Source organism: Ricinus communis, chromosome 1 (assembly GCF_019578655.1).
Source record: "Ricinus communis isolate WT05 ecotype wild-type chromosome 1, ASM1957865v1, whole genome shotgun sequence".
Taxonomy (NCBI): domain Eukaryota; kingdom Viridiplantae; phylum Streptophyta; class Magnoliopsida; order Malpighiales; family Euphorbiaceae; genus Ricinus; species Ricinus communis.
This window is the reverse complement of record NC_063256.1, coordinates 21,517,259-21,531,940: the sequence shown is the minus strand read 5'-3', so window position 1 is coordinate 21,531,940 and position 14,682 is coordinate 21,517,259.

Here is a 14,682-nt window from a genome sequence, read left to right as displayed (position 1 = left end):
ATTTTAACGAAACAATATATTTCGTTGATAATATTACGTTCTACCTTCTTTTGTTGAGGATAATTACTTCATCCATAATGAATGATCTATTCAAAGGTTTCCAACATAAATATAAGATTTCAATGGCCATTCTTCCTCCTGATTCATTACTATTGAATGTAAAATCATATGCAACAGCCTTGGATGCCACAAAATGTGGGATTGCTCTGCAAGGACCAACAGTTGTTGCACCTCCTAAGTTTGCCTCTTACTATGCAGTATGCATTAACCCCGAGTTTTACTGCAAACATGTAGAACTTTGTCAACACTCTCTCATTGCAATAGTCATCCTAGGTATAGGTAATTCTCCTTGGACTTTCTGTAAGCTCAAAGAGAAGTTAACTTCAATTTGGAATCGTAAATCCTGCTGGAGACTTATTTCGTTAGGAAAAGGATTTTTGCAAGTCTTGCTCCCTTTTGTTGAGGACAAAGAAATTGTTTGGGGTCGTGGATCATTGCTATTAAAACCTAGGCTTATGCGCCTTCAACGCTGACAACAGGGTTTGATCCTTACAAGGAGAAATCTACATCTACTTAGGTTTAGGCTTGCTTGTAGCATCTACCTTGTGAACTCTAGGACCCTAAATCCTCTCAGACATCACTCGTAATATTGGAATTCCTTTAAGGATAAAACGGGCAACTCTTGATGGTGACTTTGAGCATTTTGCTTGAGTTTCAATTGATGTGGATTTGTCTAAGCCAATTCAGTATCAATTGATTTTAAAATGTGAAGGCTTATTATTTGACATTAATGTTAGTTATGAAAATCTGCCTATGTTTTGCAAAACTTGTAACTCAATTAGACATGATTCTCCTTCCCGCCATCTGAATAAAGTGCATGCCATAGAGAAAAATGATAATAAATAGATGAAAGATAATTCAATCCCTCCTAAACGGGACATTTTAAGAGGAAGATCTAGGGTGAGAAAAGAGTGGAGGCTCGGGTCAGGGGAAAAGAGGACATTTCTCTTAATGTTGTAATTAACATAATTTGTTCTCATACTTCGACGAATAGAGACTAGTCGCCCAAGGAAAATATGAATAAGGAGCCTTTCTTGAGTCCTTTAGTGCGTGTTTCTTCGCCAGCAAAGGACCAAATACATGTACGAGATAATGAAGTTTTAGTTATATCTCCTCAACATAACCTACAAGCATTCACTACTAAGCAGAGCTTATCAAGGCTAGCAATAAAAAAGCTTGGACAGACCAAGTTGATGAGGAAAATGGTAATTGGCATAAGGTGACTCATAAAAAATATCCAAAAAAAGTTTCTTCAAATGTTATTTTGAGTGGTAATAGGCCTATCATAAGGGCTTTAAAAATTCTATCCTAATGAATGTAATATATTGAAATTGGAGAGGGATCATAAACTCAACAACTCAACAACCCTTTTCAAATTTTGTAAAACTCACAACCCTAACATTCTATGAATTTCTGAACCAAAAGTGCATTTTGATGATGTTAGTTCTAACTATTGCCGTAGCCTTGGCATGTCATTTGTTTATGGTAATCTCATTAATCTTCTCTCCTTATGGTTGCTTGTCTCTAACAGGTTGGCTGCATGCAATGTCTTTTTTTATTGCTTGTTCAAATATGTTAACCTACATGCTTTATCATAAGGCTAAAATCTCTAATTTGATCTTGCCAGATAAATTGAGTTCTTGATCTAATGTTTCTTTAAGTGTTGTTATAGCTTTGATAAAAATAAAGAATTCTAGTATGCTTCAAAATCGTGATCGCACCCTTTATGGTGCAATCACGAAAATAGCAAGTTTATGGACAGAAGGACTTGGAGACTTAAGGCTGAAAATTGCAACCGCATACAAAGGGTGCAACTGCGAAAATAAACAGTTTCAAAGTAGAGACAAAAAGCTTACAAAGGTTGAGAATCACAACCGTATACCCAAGGAAGATGCGGCTGCAAATTTCATGAAACATTATGACCATAACAAACCGCCAACGGTTACCTTCGAAGCAACTAATGTCTCAGCACCATGTCAGATAGCCATTGTAGGCTTTTTAAAATTTGCGACCGCGAAGCAAGAACCACGACTATGATTTGCATTCTAATAATGCATTTAATACACTATCCTAAAGCAAAATTTTGGTAAAGTTTTGGGATGTATGAGTAACGACTTATTGAGGCTTTTAGGGTATAGAAACTACCTCAAATGGCCTTTAATGGTTAATCAACAACCACCAAAAGCATACATTATTGTGCATTCAATTTTTTTCTTCTTGCAATCAATTTTAACAATCTATAGTTGTTGTAAGAGCTTGAATACTCTAGTAAGGTTTGAGCGTTAGCCTAAACACTTGGAATTGGGTTTGAGTGTTAGCCTAGTTAAAACTCTTGTGAGGATTATTTGTGAGCCATAAAATACAAAGTTGTAAGGTTTAATGTGAGCCTTAAACACTAAGTTTGGAGTGAGCTTGTGAAAAGTCTATCTATAAGAGATTGAAAGTATAGTAAATACCCAATTAGAGATTAAGGAGTGGACATAGAGTTAGTTAACACCCGAACCACTATAATTTCTTATGTTCTTTGTTCTCTATCTTTTTATCTTTTACTAATAAATTTTTTATTTTTCATCCTTCCTTCAATTCACCAATTCAACTCCCCCCCCTTATTGGTTTATGAGGGTAAACAAGTGGTTTTAGAGCTTAGTACTGACAAATCAACTTAAGTGTGTGAGTTAGAGATTCAACATGGCTAATGAAGTTATCCGCCATCTTAGACCATACTTTAACGGGTTCGATTTTGCCCATTGGAATTACAAAATGGAGATATACTTGGATAGCGGCGCGGTAGATGTGTGGGATTGTGTGAGAAAGGAATAAAGACCTCCAATAAAGCAAGAAGATGTGTAGATGTTCTACTAGATATAGATGAATGGGTGGATACTCATAGAAAGACTAAGGAATAAAAGAGTAATGATCATCCTCCTTAGTTCACTCTCTAAAGAGGAATGTCAGAGAGTTCAACACCTCTTAACCACCTATAGGATTTGGAAGGCTTTGAGAACTACCATGAGGGTACAGAGCAAGTAAAATCCAAGATAACCCAACTCCTAGTGATGAAATATGAACTTTTTAAAATGAAGCCAAATGAGAGCATCACCAACATGACTAACTGGCTTCTCACCCATCAACAACCTTCGAAAATTAGGTAAGCATTATGAGCTTATTAATATCAACAACAAAATCCTCAAGGCGTTATCACTCAAGGACTACAAATCAAGGGTGGAAAATATAAAAAAAGCCAATAAGGACTCGGGGAAGGTGTCCATGGATGAGCTCATTGAGAAACTTCTCACTCATATGATGTCTCTTAGAAATAAAGAAGAGCAAGAAAAGGAAAGGGAATCAAGAAGGAAGGTATTTGCTCTCTAGAGCTCCACTAGACAATAAGAAAGTGAAAGCACTAATGGATCTGAATCTAGTAAGAATTAGGATGAAGAGCTAGCAATGCTCCAAGAGAGTCAAGAAGATCATGAAGAGTAGAAGAAAAGAGAAGAGACCTTTCAAGAAGTCATCTTGTAACTCCAGCACCAACTCAAGCTTTAAAGAAAGTAAGGAGAAGAAGGATCCCACTTGCTTTGGTTATAGGAAGCAAGGGCACATCAAGACCAGTCGGCTCTAGATAGACCCATTCGCCATTCGGCTCTATATAGTCTCGATTGGTCCCCATTTTGATTTTCGACATCATTTTACATGTTTTCTCGACTTAAAATGCCAAAATACACCTTCTAGAATGTATTCTCAATAATAATTTGGATTTAAAATGTTTTATTTGATATTTATCAATAGAACATCCTGATAAATAAAAAAGCAATCTTTTTTAATTACTGATATTATCAGGCTCTCTAGGGTTTCCTAAACCATTCTTCTATAAATAGGAAGAAAAGCTCTAGGTTTAGGGTTAACATTTATTAGCAACTAAAGGCAATTATTAGTAATCAATAATAATTAAAAGCAACACTCAGTAACTAAGAACACCCTATTTTTGGCAACTTTTATAGAATGACAAAAAAACTTCCTAGAGGCAATACCTTCTTTAAAAGATTAAACACAAAAATAAACCCCAAAAACCCTAGATCCTTACCCCAAATTTGATTCTACCTCCTCCTCATCACTTGAGACTCTAGGATCTACATAATACAGTGACAACCTGAGGATTCCCAAATCCATCATCATCAGCATCTTTTTTACTATATTCTTGTGATTTATGTTATTAGAAACATGCTATGATTGATCTATGATTACTTTTAATTATTTATATATTCTATATGTTTAGATCTAGGGTTTTAGCAATCTTTTATTATTTTTATAATATGCATCCTTGCTGGGTTATAAATCGTATAATATGCTCTTTCTTGGGTTGTTAGATATGATGATCATATGAGTAGATTAAGATGCCATGATTATTTTAATTTGATGATAATATGCATGTTTTGAATTATTAGATCTAGTTTTCTTTTTAGATTCATGTGTTTAGTTTTAGGAAGTTGCCATGAGAAGGAGCCTTGTCTACTATAAGTTCAGTTTTTGGACTTTTTACATTTTCTTGCTTCAAAATTAATTATTTTATGCCTTGTCCATGACTTTACATGTACTACTCACATTGATGTCTTTTTATGCATGTGAATTGAATTTCGAGTGGTGGAGATCCAAAACCAAAGAGAATTGGCATGCTACAGAGGTGCTGAGCCAACCGACTTTATTGGGTCACCGATCGGCTGTTCACCTCAAAGTCGTCTTGTGTCATGATTTTCGGCCAAAAATGTTGTTTTTGGCCTTTTTAGACTTGATTTTGTTGTTTTTTAAGCTTTTTAGTTGTTGAAAGGGCTCTAATAATTTAAATTTACTGCTTTCCTTTATTTTTGCTTTATTATGTGAATGAATGGCAAAAATTTATAATGTTCTAATTGAAAATTAAAATTGAACGTCTATACACATGCTACAATTAGGCTTTGCGTGTAAATTATAGTTCATTAGGTTAAATATTAGTAATTTGGGCCTAAAATTAAAATCAATATAGACTTACTAGGCTTGTATCATGTTTAAAATCAATTAATGGACTTACTTAGAATAGGAAGATCTAATTAGGTCTTGACATGTAAATGAATTGTCCACTTAGGTTAAGACTTGGTAATCAAAGCATAGTGATAGTTGTTACTTATGTAACTACAATCTAAGGCAGTGAACCTATTGATGCAGTCTAGCACTCATGGCGAGTATCAAGCCCAGAGTTACTTCTTTGTTCTTTGTTATATTAACCTAAAATGAATGATGAATAATTTCTAAACTAACTAATAAGTACAAGCTAAGTTCTAAGGGAGATGCAAGAATGAATGGATAAATGAAATAACCAAGACAAGAAACCAAACCCAAAGGGAACCTAAACTAGTTGGTAATCAAACAAAAGATAAAGGATTGGTGAGTCTAATTATGCTACCCGTGGATGAATTCTTAACTGAATTCAGTTTCTCTCTCTCGATAACCGAATTCCTAAACCTAATAACCTAAAGTTGGAATCTCTTCCTAACGATTAATTCTTAAATTAGCATTAAGCCTTAATCCGCCTCTATTAAGCTTTGTTAATTCTTAATCCGGCTAGTTAATTATCCTTATCTCTAAGTGATTATTAACCAGTTCTTGCTATTCAAAATTCCAATTGCCAAATGGACTTCTCAATCACATAAAGCAATACAAACACCACAATTCACAACGTCTCATGAATAATGCATTATCTTATTAATACTGAAAGCAAGAAGAATACAAAACTAACTCAAACAATCCAACAATATAATATTAAGCCAACATAGTAAAGAAATTCCAATGAATTTAATCAATCTAGCTAAACATGTTCATGTTTAAAACAATCTAGGAAATCAATTACAATGGAAGAATAATGAAAATGAAACATGTACACCCTTTTCTCTCGAACTGGATGAACAACTCCAAATCTGGATCTGCACTACGATTAATCTCCCAAATTGCCTCTTGAATTGCTCCACTACTGTTTTGCACTCAGAACCTTGCGATTCCGGGGTTCTTCCTCTCTGCAACGCTCTCCCGAACTCAGCATTATGCAAAAATTGAACCAGCCGCCAGGGCTCTCTCTCACTCCTTGCTTCCTAACCCTAAAAAAAGTAGTTTTCCTTATATATTTGTTTCAGCACGGTCAGAGTCCAGGCCGTGCTGAACATTCGGATCTCACCAATTCGGGTTTCCTCATGGCTATGCCCCCGCCGGCGCTGAGCCACTACGGGCCGTGTTGGAGGCCGTGGTGGCTACGGAAACCGTGCCCAAAGTGCCATGTTTTGAAGACCAAAAGTTCATAGTTGGTCACAGCCAGAGTCCAGGCCGTGGTGATTAGCACGACCTTGACCTAGGCCGTGCTCAATGTATGTACTGCGAGCTCTTGTCCGATCTTGATGAATTCCCGTCCATTTTCACATGTATTGATCTATAATTGCTCAAATACTGATGATGGTCCTATAAATTCTCTTGAAATGCAAAAGAATACAAAACACGGGTGATTTTGGAATAAAAGCACAATAATTGCTAAGAAAATACGCAATAATATGTAAGCAAATATGTGTAAAACTATGCATATCAAATCACCCCACACTTAAGCTATTGCTTGTCCTCAAGCAATTAACAACTCTCCTTATAAAACTGCAGTCAGCAATTCCTTACAGTTTATTCCCCTAGTCCACAACAGATAGTATTCAACACATCTCAAAGGATACTCAATCATAAATCAAATTGCAAATCATTAACAGAGAATGGAAATAATATTAATGCATGAATAACTTAAATGATAACTCAACACAAACATTACGAACCAATGCCTCACCGGGATCACTTAAGTCACTCAAAGTGTATATAAGGTGAAAAACAAATCCCTCAAAGAAAATGCACAAAACTTGCTCACCATAGGCTTGCTCATAAATCATATCTTCGCTACTATGAATAAGTAATTACCAAAATCAAAGGGTCTTTACCAAGATTGTAATGGGGCTAAGGTAAAGGTACGGAGATTTGGGAAAGAAGTGTGAAAATGCTGGAATTTATGCGATAAACAACAATGTATGCTTAAAGGATTAAATGCCTAAAATACAAAAAAAAAATTATTCACTAAGATCCGTACTTCGTAGAATAATGCTCGCAAATGCTCTAAATCCGATAAAGAGATAAATAATTAATGAATTTTGTTTATTTTCTTCTCTTTTGTTGTTTTTTTTCATTTTCTTCATCATTTTTTGAATAATAAACTAGCAGCTTATAAGAACTGCTGCATATGTAAAGAATAAAAATACAGTTTGGATCGGAGGGAGCATCTAAAATATCAAAAAGACTTAGTGAATTTACCAACATAGCAACTGGCATTTTAATCCCACATAGAGGTGAGCAAATCACAAAAAGAAATTCCAGCATAAGGGTAAAGGAAAGATAAATGTAAAGAATGGTATAGTTGAAGTGTATAGGTGTAAATTACGAAGAAAAGGTTAAGGCTCAAAACTAGCTAACTAATGGAAACATAAGGAGGTAGGCTTTTGGTCAAATGTGGTGAATCCTAAATTGCCCAAATCATCTCATAGTATTCACAATATTCATGTAACTTCAACACGCATTACAAAGCAAGTTCTAGAAGCAAAGTCAAGTACAATGCACACTCAAACAAGAAATATAAAGAGCATAAGTATAATGAATGCTCAACAGGCTCAAAATCTCACTTTGAGGTGTGGTATTAGGTGCAATTGGTTCGCAATATCATTAATTGAATCATTACTTAAGAAACACATGCATATGACATTATCAATGTTCTAAATTAAAATTCAAAAATTTGAAAAATAATTAAATAACACCGGTTTAACCTAGCAGGGATGATGTGTAAAACATCATAAATTGTTTTCCAAGGACAATGAACAACAAAGAAAGTAACTACAATTCTATAAATCAAGTCATCAATCAGCTCAAAAATAGCATACTCAAGTGCATAAAGACACAGTGTCCTAACATCCCCTAAAAATACACAACACCTAGCGATAGTAATTTCATATATATCTAAAACCATATGAGAGAGTAGGATTATAAGGTTTACCTACAACCACCCCACACTTGAAGAACACACTGTCCTCAGTGTAAAATGTTATGGATACCCCGCATGGAATGCTCAACTAACAGAACAAAGGCAATACAGTCCAAGTGCATGACATGTATGAAAAATAAAGTAAATAAATGCAGAAAAATAAAAAGATCTAGGGGACTGCCCTGATCATCCATCGAGGCTGATGTTGTGGAAATTCAGTGCCTCCTCGGTAGAATCTGAAAATAATAAAATAAAGAAATAATCAAACTGAAAATAATGATTAAATAAAATATGAAAACTTAAAACCAATAAAATGTTTCAAAATAAAAAGGGTAGAATATTAATAATGAAAATAGAATTTGGGGTGCCTCCTAAAAGCGCTTCTTTTTAATGTGATGAGTATGCTTAGCTGGACTCATGGTGAAAAGCAAACGGGCGTGATCGACGACCATCCATCCTTCTTCCAAGCAGATGGCTTCAAGTATCCGCTTAGAGGGATAATCGTCAATTTCCTCTTCCCGACTATCAAGCAAGCTGCCAGTATGATGGGCAAAACTCGCTCCTCATATATTTGCACGTAGTCATGATGCTCTAGGGGCTCTTCCAATTTGAAAGCTAGAGTTTCACCAATTGGAAGGATCGACGGTTGGGCAATTTCTTCAGGAATGTCGATGGTTTTCTCTAGTCCTTGGCTTGGTTCACTTGCTAGAAGAAACTCAAGCTCCTCCAAGACTTCTTCATTGGATAACTCGTGCTTATCTTCCATCATCGAAGGGACTTGTGGAAAACCCACCAAAAGTTCCTCTAACTGTAACTCAACATCATCAACTATACGTTCCTGTTGGTAGTCTTTTAGAGGAATCATGTTTGCCTCTTTACAAGGCTGTCGCGTGCCTATAAAAAATAACCTAACTAGACCTTCTAACTATGTAGTCGGGCAAGCAAGGGTCGAATCCCGAGAGACTGAAGTAGTAAAAACTAGCTAATCTTGACTTTAATTAATACTAAGTAAGTAACCAAATCAACGATTGAGGATGAATTAATCTATAATGTAAATAATAATAATGAGAATAAATTCAAGGATAAAAAGCACCTCTATCTTAGCCCTATCAACTTCGATGCCCCTATGAGAAACAACATGACCCAAAACGACACCCTACTGTACCAAATGGCATTTTTCCCAGTTTAGAATTAGGTTGACTTCTTTACATCTATGGAGCACCCCTTCCAAATTATTAAGGCAAACATCAAAAGATGTTCCATAGACTGAGAAGTCATCCATAAAAACTTCCATAGAATTCTCAATAAGACCTGAGAAAATTGCCATCATGCATTGTTGAAAAGTGGCAGGAGCATTACATGATCCAAACGGCATTCTCCGATAAGCGAAGGTGCCATAAGGGCAGGTAAAAGTAGTATTTTCTTGATCGTCAGGATGAATAGGAATTTGGACAAACCCTGAGTATCCATCTAGCCAACAGAAAAAGGAATGCTTTGCTAATCTTTCTAACATTTGATCAATAAATAGGAGAGGAAAGTGGTCTTTTCGGATGGCTTTATTTAATTGCCTATAATCAATGCACATTCGCCACCCTATCACAATTCTAGTGGGGATTTGTTCACCTTTGTCATTCTTGACAACGGTCATACCTCCCTTCTTTGGAACCACTTGTACAGGACTAACCCACATACTATCTGAGATAGGATAGATTATCCCTACATCAAGCAATTTAAAAACCTCATTTTTGACTACTTCCATCATTTTTGGATTAACCCTTTTTTGAGATTCTATAGAAGAGGTATGGTCGTCCTCAAGATTGATCTTATGCATGCAGAAAGATGGGTCAATACCCTTAATATCATCAATAGTGTACCCAATGACATTTCTATATTTTCTTAAAATCACAAGCAATTGTTCAGTTTGCATGTCATTGAGTTCAGCATTAACAATAACAGTGTATGTCTTATTAAGACCTATAAACACATATTTTAGGTTAGAGGAAAGAGGTGTTAATTCTACCTCAGGAGGCGTAGTACTCTCCTTAGACTCACTTGGTTTCAACACTTCCTTGATAGGCTCATTAGCTGCTAGCGCTTGTGTCTCATCCAAGAGCCTCTTGTACTCCCTTGTTTCCCAATCCTCTTTATTTGCACTCCCTATTAAGATCGTCTGCAATGAATCATCTAGTTGTAAATCTACGGCCTTAGCTTCCACTACTTCATCTAGAGCATCCGCACTATAAATTGTTTCCTCCTTAGAAGGAGAACCCATAGAACTTGTGAGTGAATACTCCACATTCTCATCACCCACTTCAAAGGTGATTTTCCCATTCTTCATGTCAATAGTGGCCCCAGCAGTGGCCAAGAAGGGTCTCCCTAGAATGATAGGGACTTGCGCATCTTCTTCCATCTCCATAACCATAAAATCATAAGGGATGAAGAATTTTCCAACTCTAAGTGGCACATCCTCAAGAATACCCAAAGGGAATTTCACCGATCTGTCTGCCAAATGTAGGGAGATGCGCGTGGGTTTTAATTCACCCATCTGAAGTTTCTTGCAAATTGATAGGGGCATAAGACTGACACTTGCCCTTAGATCACATAAAGCCTTCTTTATTTCGATGTCACCTAGCTTGACTGGAATAGAGTAGCTCCCTGGATCTCCTAGCTTCTTTGGAAGCTTGTTTTGCAATATAGCACTACATTCAGCTGTCAATGAGACCGTTGCATTCTCTTCGATTTTCCTTTTGTTAGAGAGCATGTCCTTTAGGAATTTAGCATAGGAGGGCATCTCTGAGCTTGCATCCAAGAATGGGATGTTGATTTGCAACTTCTTTAGAATGTCTAAGAATTTCCCATACTTCTTTTCTAGCTTTGCCTGTGCCAATCGTTGTGGGAAAGGTACAGGTGGCTTGTAAGGTTTAATGACAATGGGCTCCTTCTTCTCTTTATTTTTCTCTCTTTCTATCATCTTCTCAGCTTCAACCATCTCTTCCTCTACTGCAACTGCTTTCTTTTGAACTACCTTCGGTGGAAGGTCCTCTAGCTCTCTACCATTCCTCAAAGTTACAGCATTAATTTGACCCTTAGGTGGTTGCTCAGTGTTACTTGAAAAGTGACCTGGAACCTTTGAAGATTGACCCACTTGTTGAGCAAGTTGGCTTATCTAATTCTCCATGAGCTTGGTTTGAGCTTGAATCTATTGAATTGAAGCAGTAAGGAGACTATTCTGTTTCAACTGCTCTTCCCAATACTTGTCTTGCTTAGCCTATGAGGCTGCAAAAATTTCAACCAAAGCTTCTAGATTGGACTTGGGTTGTGGTGAGGGAGGTTGTTGATTATAGTTTTGATGATTGAAGGGTGGTCTATTTTGAAAACCTGGAGGATGATTGAAGTTGTTGCGAGGTGGTGGTGGTAGTGGTGGGTTCAACTGATTTTGAGTGTTCTTGTAAGAGAATGCTGGGTTTTGTTTCCAACCTTCATTGTAAGTGTTGGAGTAGGGATCATAGGGTCTCCTTTGCTGGTTGTTGTTATAGAGAGAGTTAGCTTGCTCCATTAACATTTCAGCATATTGACACTCATTTGCAATATGTCCCTGTACTCCACATGTCTCACAAGATGCTACCACAGATGGCCCTGCTCGAAGTTGAGCAACCTTAAGTGACAAAGCCTGCATAGTACTAGTCAAGAGAGTCATTGCATCAATATCATGTTTACTCCCTTTCTTTGTACTGTTTCTCCCACCTGAATGAAAGTTATCATTAGCAGCCATCTTCTCAAGTAATGCCTTAGCCTTAGTAGGGACCTTTTCAATAAAATTACCACCCGATGCAGCGTCAACGTAAATCTTGTACTCATGCATCAACCCATTATAGAAGGTTTGAATCAATAGCCACTCTTGAATTCCATGATGAGGGCACTTTCTTTACAAACACTTGAACCTTCTCCAATACTCATATAATGACTCATCATCTAGTTGACGCAGAGTGCTCAACTCGGTCCTTAGCCTTGTAGTTTTCTCTTGACCCAAGAACTTGGCCAAAAATGGCTTTACTAGCTTGTTCCATGAATCAAAAGTACCAATGCCTTCATCTTTTAACCATTCCTTTGCCCTATCCCTCAGAGAAAAAGGAAAAAGGCGTAGTCTAATTGCATCATCACTGACATTATTAATCTTAAAAGTGTCACACTTCTCCAGAAAACTATCAATATGATTAGCAGGACAATCATTGACTCCCCCTGAAAAGGAACCATTGGAGATGAACTGAATAAACTGAGGTTTTAGTTCGAAGTGTGTTGAGTAATTACAGGTCTAAGAATGCTAGACATTCCACCGGTAGTTGCATCCGGTACACCATACTCCCAAAGAGGCTTAGCAGTTGGTGGTTCAGCCATTGTTTCCTGTTGCTTATTCTTATTCCTTCTCCTTTTACTTCCTTGCTTACGTATAGTAGCCTCGATTTCAAGATCAATAGGGATTAAATCTCTTGAACCTGTTCGTCGAGTTTGCATGCAATAAGAAAGAAAACTAGAAACAAAAGATCAGGAGCACAAGGAATAATAGCTGAAGCACTACTAAACCCAAAGCTTAGCAAAACTAAATCAAAATTAACTAGTTTAATACCATCAGTCCCCGGCAACGGCACCAAAATTTGACAAGGCTGTCGCGTGCCTATAAAAAATAACCTAACTAGACCTCCTAACTATGTAGTTGGGCAAGCAAGGGTCGAATCCCTAGAGATTGAAGTAGTAAAAACTAGCTAATCTTGACTTTAATTAATGCTAAGTAAGTAACCAAATCAACGATTGAGGATGAATTAATCTATAATCCAAATAATAATAATGAGAATAAATTCAAGGATAAAAAGCACCTAGAGTTAAGTATCCCCACTAGCATAATTAATGCAAAGATAAATTCCTACCCCAAACTAATTAAATAATGTTCACAAGGAAAGGTAACCCTATAAAATACCATAGATCTCTCCCGAGTATCAATGGCTTCCCTAATATGCAATCAAAACCTACTCCCGTGGAATGATGCAAATTAAAGACATTAAACTCAATACCCTGACTTCCTAACAATCCATTCTACCTACTCCCGTGGAGAATTTCATGTCCTTAATTGAAATAATCAAATCCGTCAAAACCCAACTCCCGCTATGATAAAGACAATGGAATCATAACAATACTAATTATCCCTAATCTAGTATTGGAATATGCACAATCAATTAAGCAAGAGCAATTTAATAATTAATTTTGGGAATTAAAGGAACAAATCATACATCAATCATGGCTAGGGTTCACTTAACTCTAGATTAGAAAACTACTCACTGATGATAGTTAAATAAACAAAATAGATTATAAAAGAGAACATAATTAATAACAACTTAAAAAGGAAAAGGAAAATACTTGGATTGATAGATGAATGATTAAGTCTTTAATCAATCTTCAAAGCATAAAGAAAAATGACATAATAGAGAAGGAAAACAAAACTAAGGAGAAAAGGAGAAAGGGGGCTCCCTTTTTCAGGTTCTTTCCAATCTATTTATAATATAGGGTATCCAAGAGTTTGGCTAGGTTTTTACCCTAAAAATTTGACTAGACAACTGTCCAAAATGCAGTGTTGCAGATCCAGCCATGGGCAGGGCGCGGCGTGGCATTATAAGTCGTGGGCAGGGGTCGGAGTGGACTGTTTCTTTACTTATTCATTGGCTTTGAAAGCCAACTCGTGGAGTGGCCGCAGGATAGCTTCTCTTGCTTGTTTCGCAATATAAAATCCTCCTAGGTATGAGTATCTCTTTGATATCATGCTTGACCATGAATGACTCTACAAATATCCTTGCCAATGCCTAGTAACTCGAGCCAATTCCTACAAAAATAAAACAAATCGAACCTGAGAAAAGAAATATCGAAAATAACGAATAATAGCTCTAAAAGATTAGAAATCGAAGATAACATGAAGAACAACGTATATATATAGCATATAAAATGCATATATTATTGTGCTATCACCTTTCCTTTTCTAGTTCTATCTCCATGTTCAAGGAGTCGTCCTGCACATAAGCATCATCGTCAAACATAATAGATCAACTAGAAAAATTCTCACCTGAACACAAAGTGACGGCACTCAAATGTTCCTCGGATTCAGTAGCATTTAATGGAGTTCCCAATTATTCTACCGCTAGTAACTTGAAGATCAAGCCTACTTAATGCTTTATGTTCTCAATTGAGGCTTGTCGACTTTCAAGTACCCTCTCTGTTTGTTAGAATCTATCATTAAGACTTGCAATGAACCTCATCATCAGCTCCTCTGACACTAACTCTTCATCTTGAGTTAAAGGTGTAAGATTAGGCTGCTGATGTAGTTGCTGAAATCCTGGCGGTTCTTGGCTATCTAAGCTCTATCCAAAGGGTGAATGAGTGCTCCATTCTTGATTGTAGGTGCTTTCATATGAGTTATTTAGCCAACTTCCCGTATAATTCACCTATTCACAGTTATAAGAACAATGAGTAAAATCACTGCACAATGGACAATCATTACT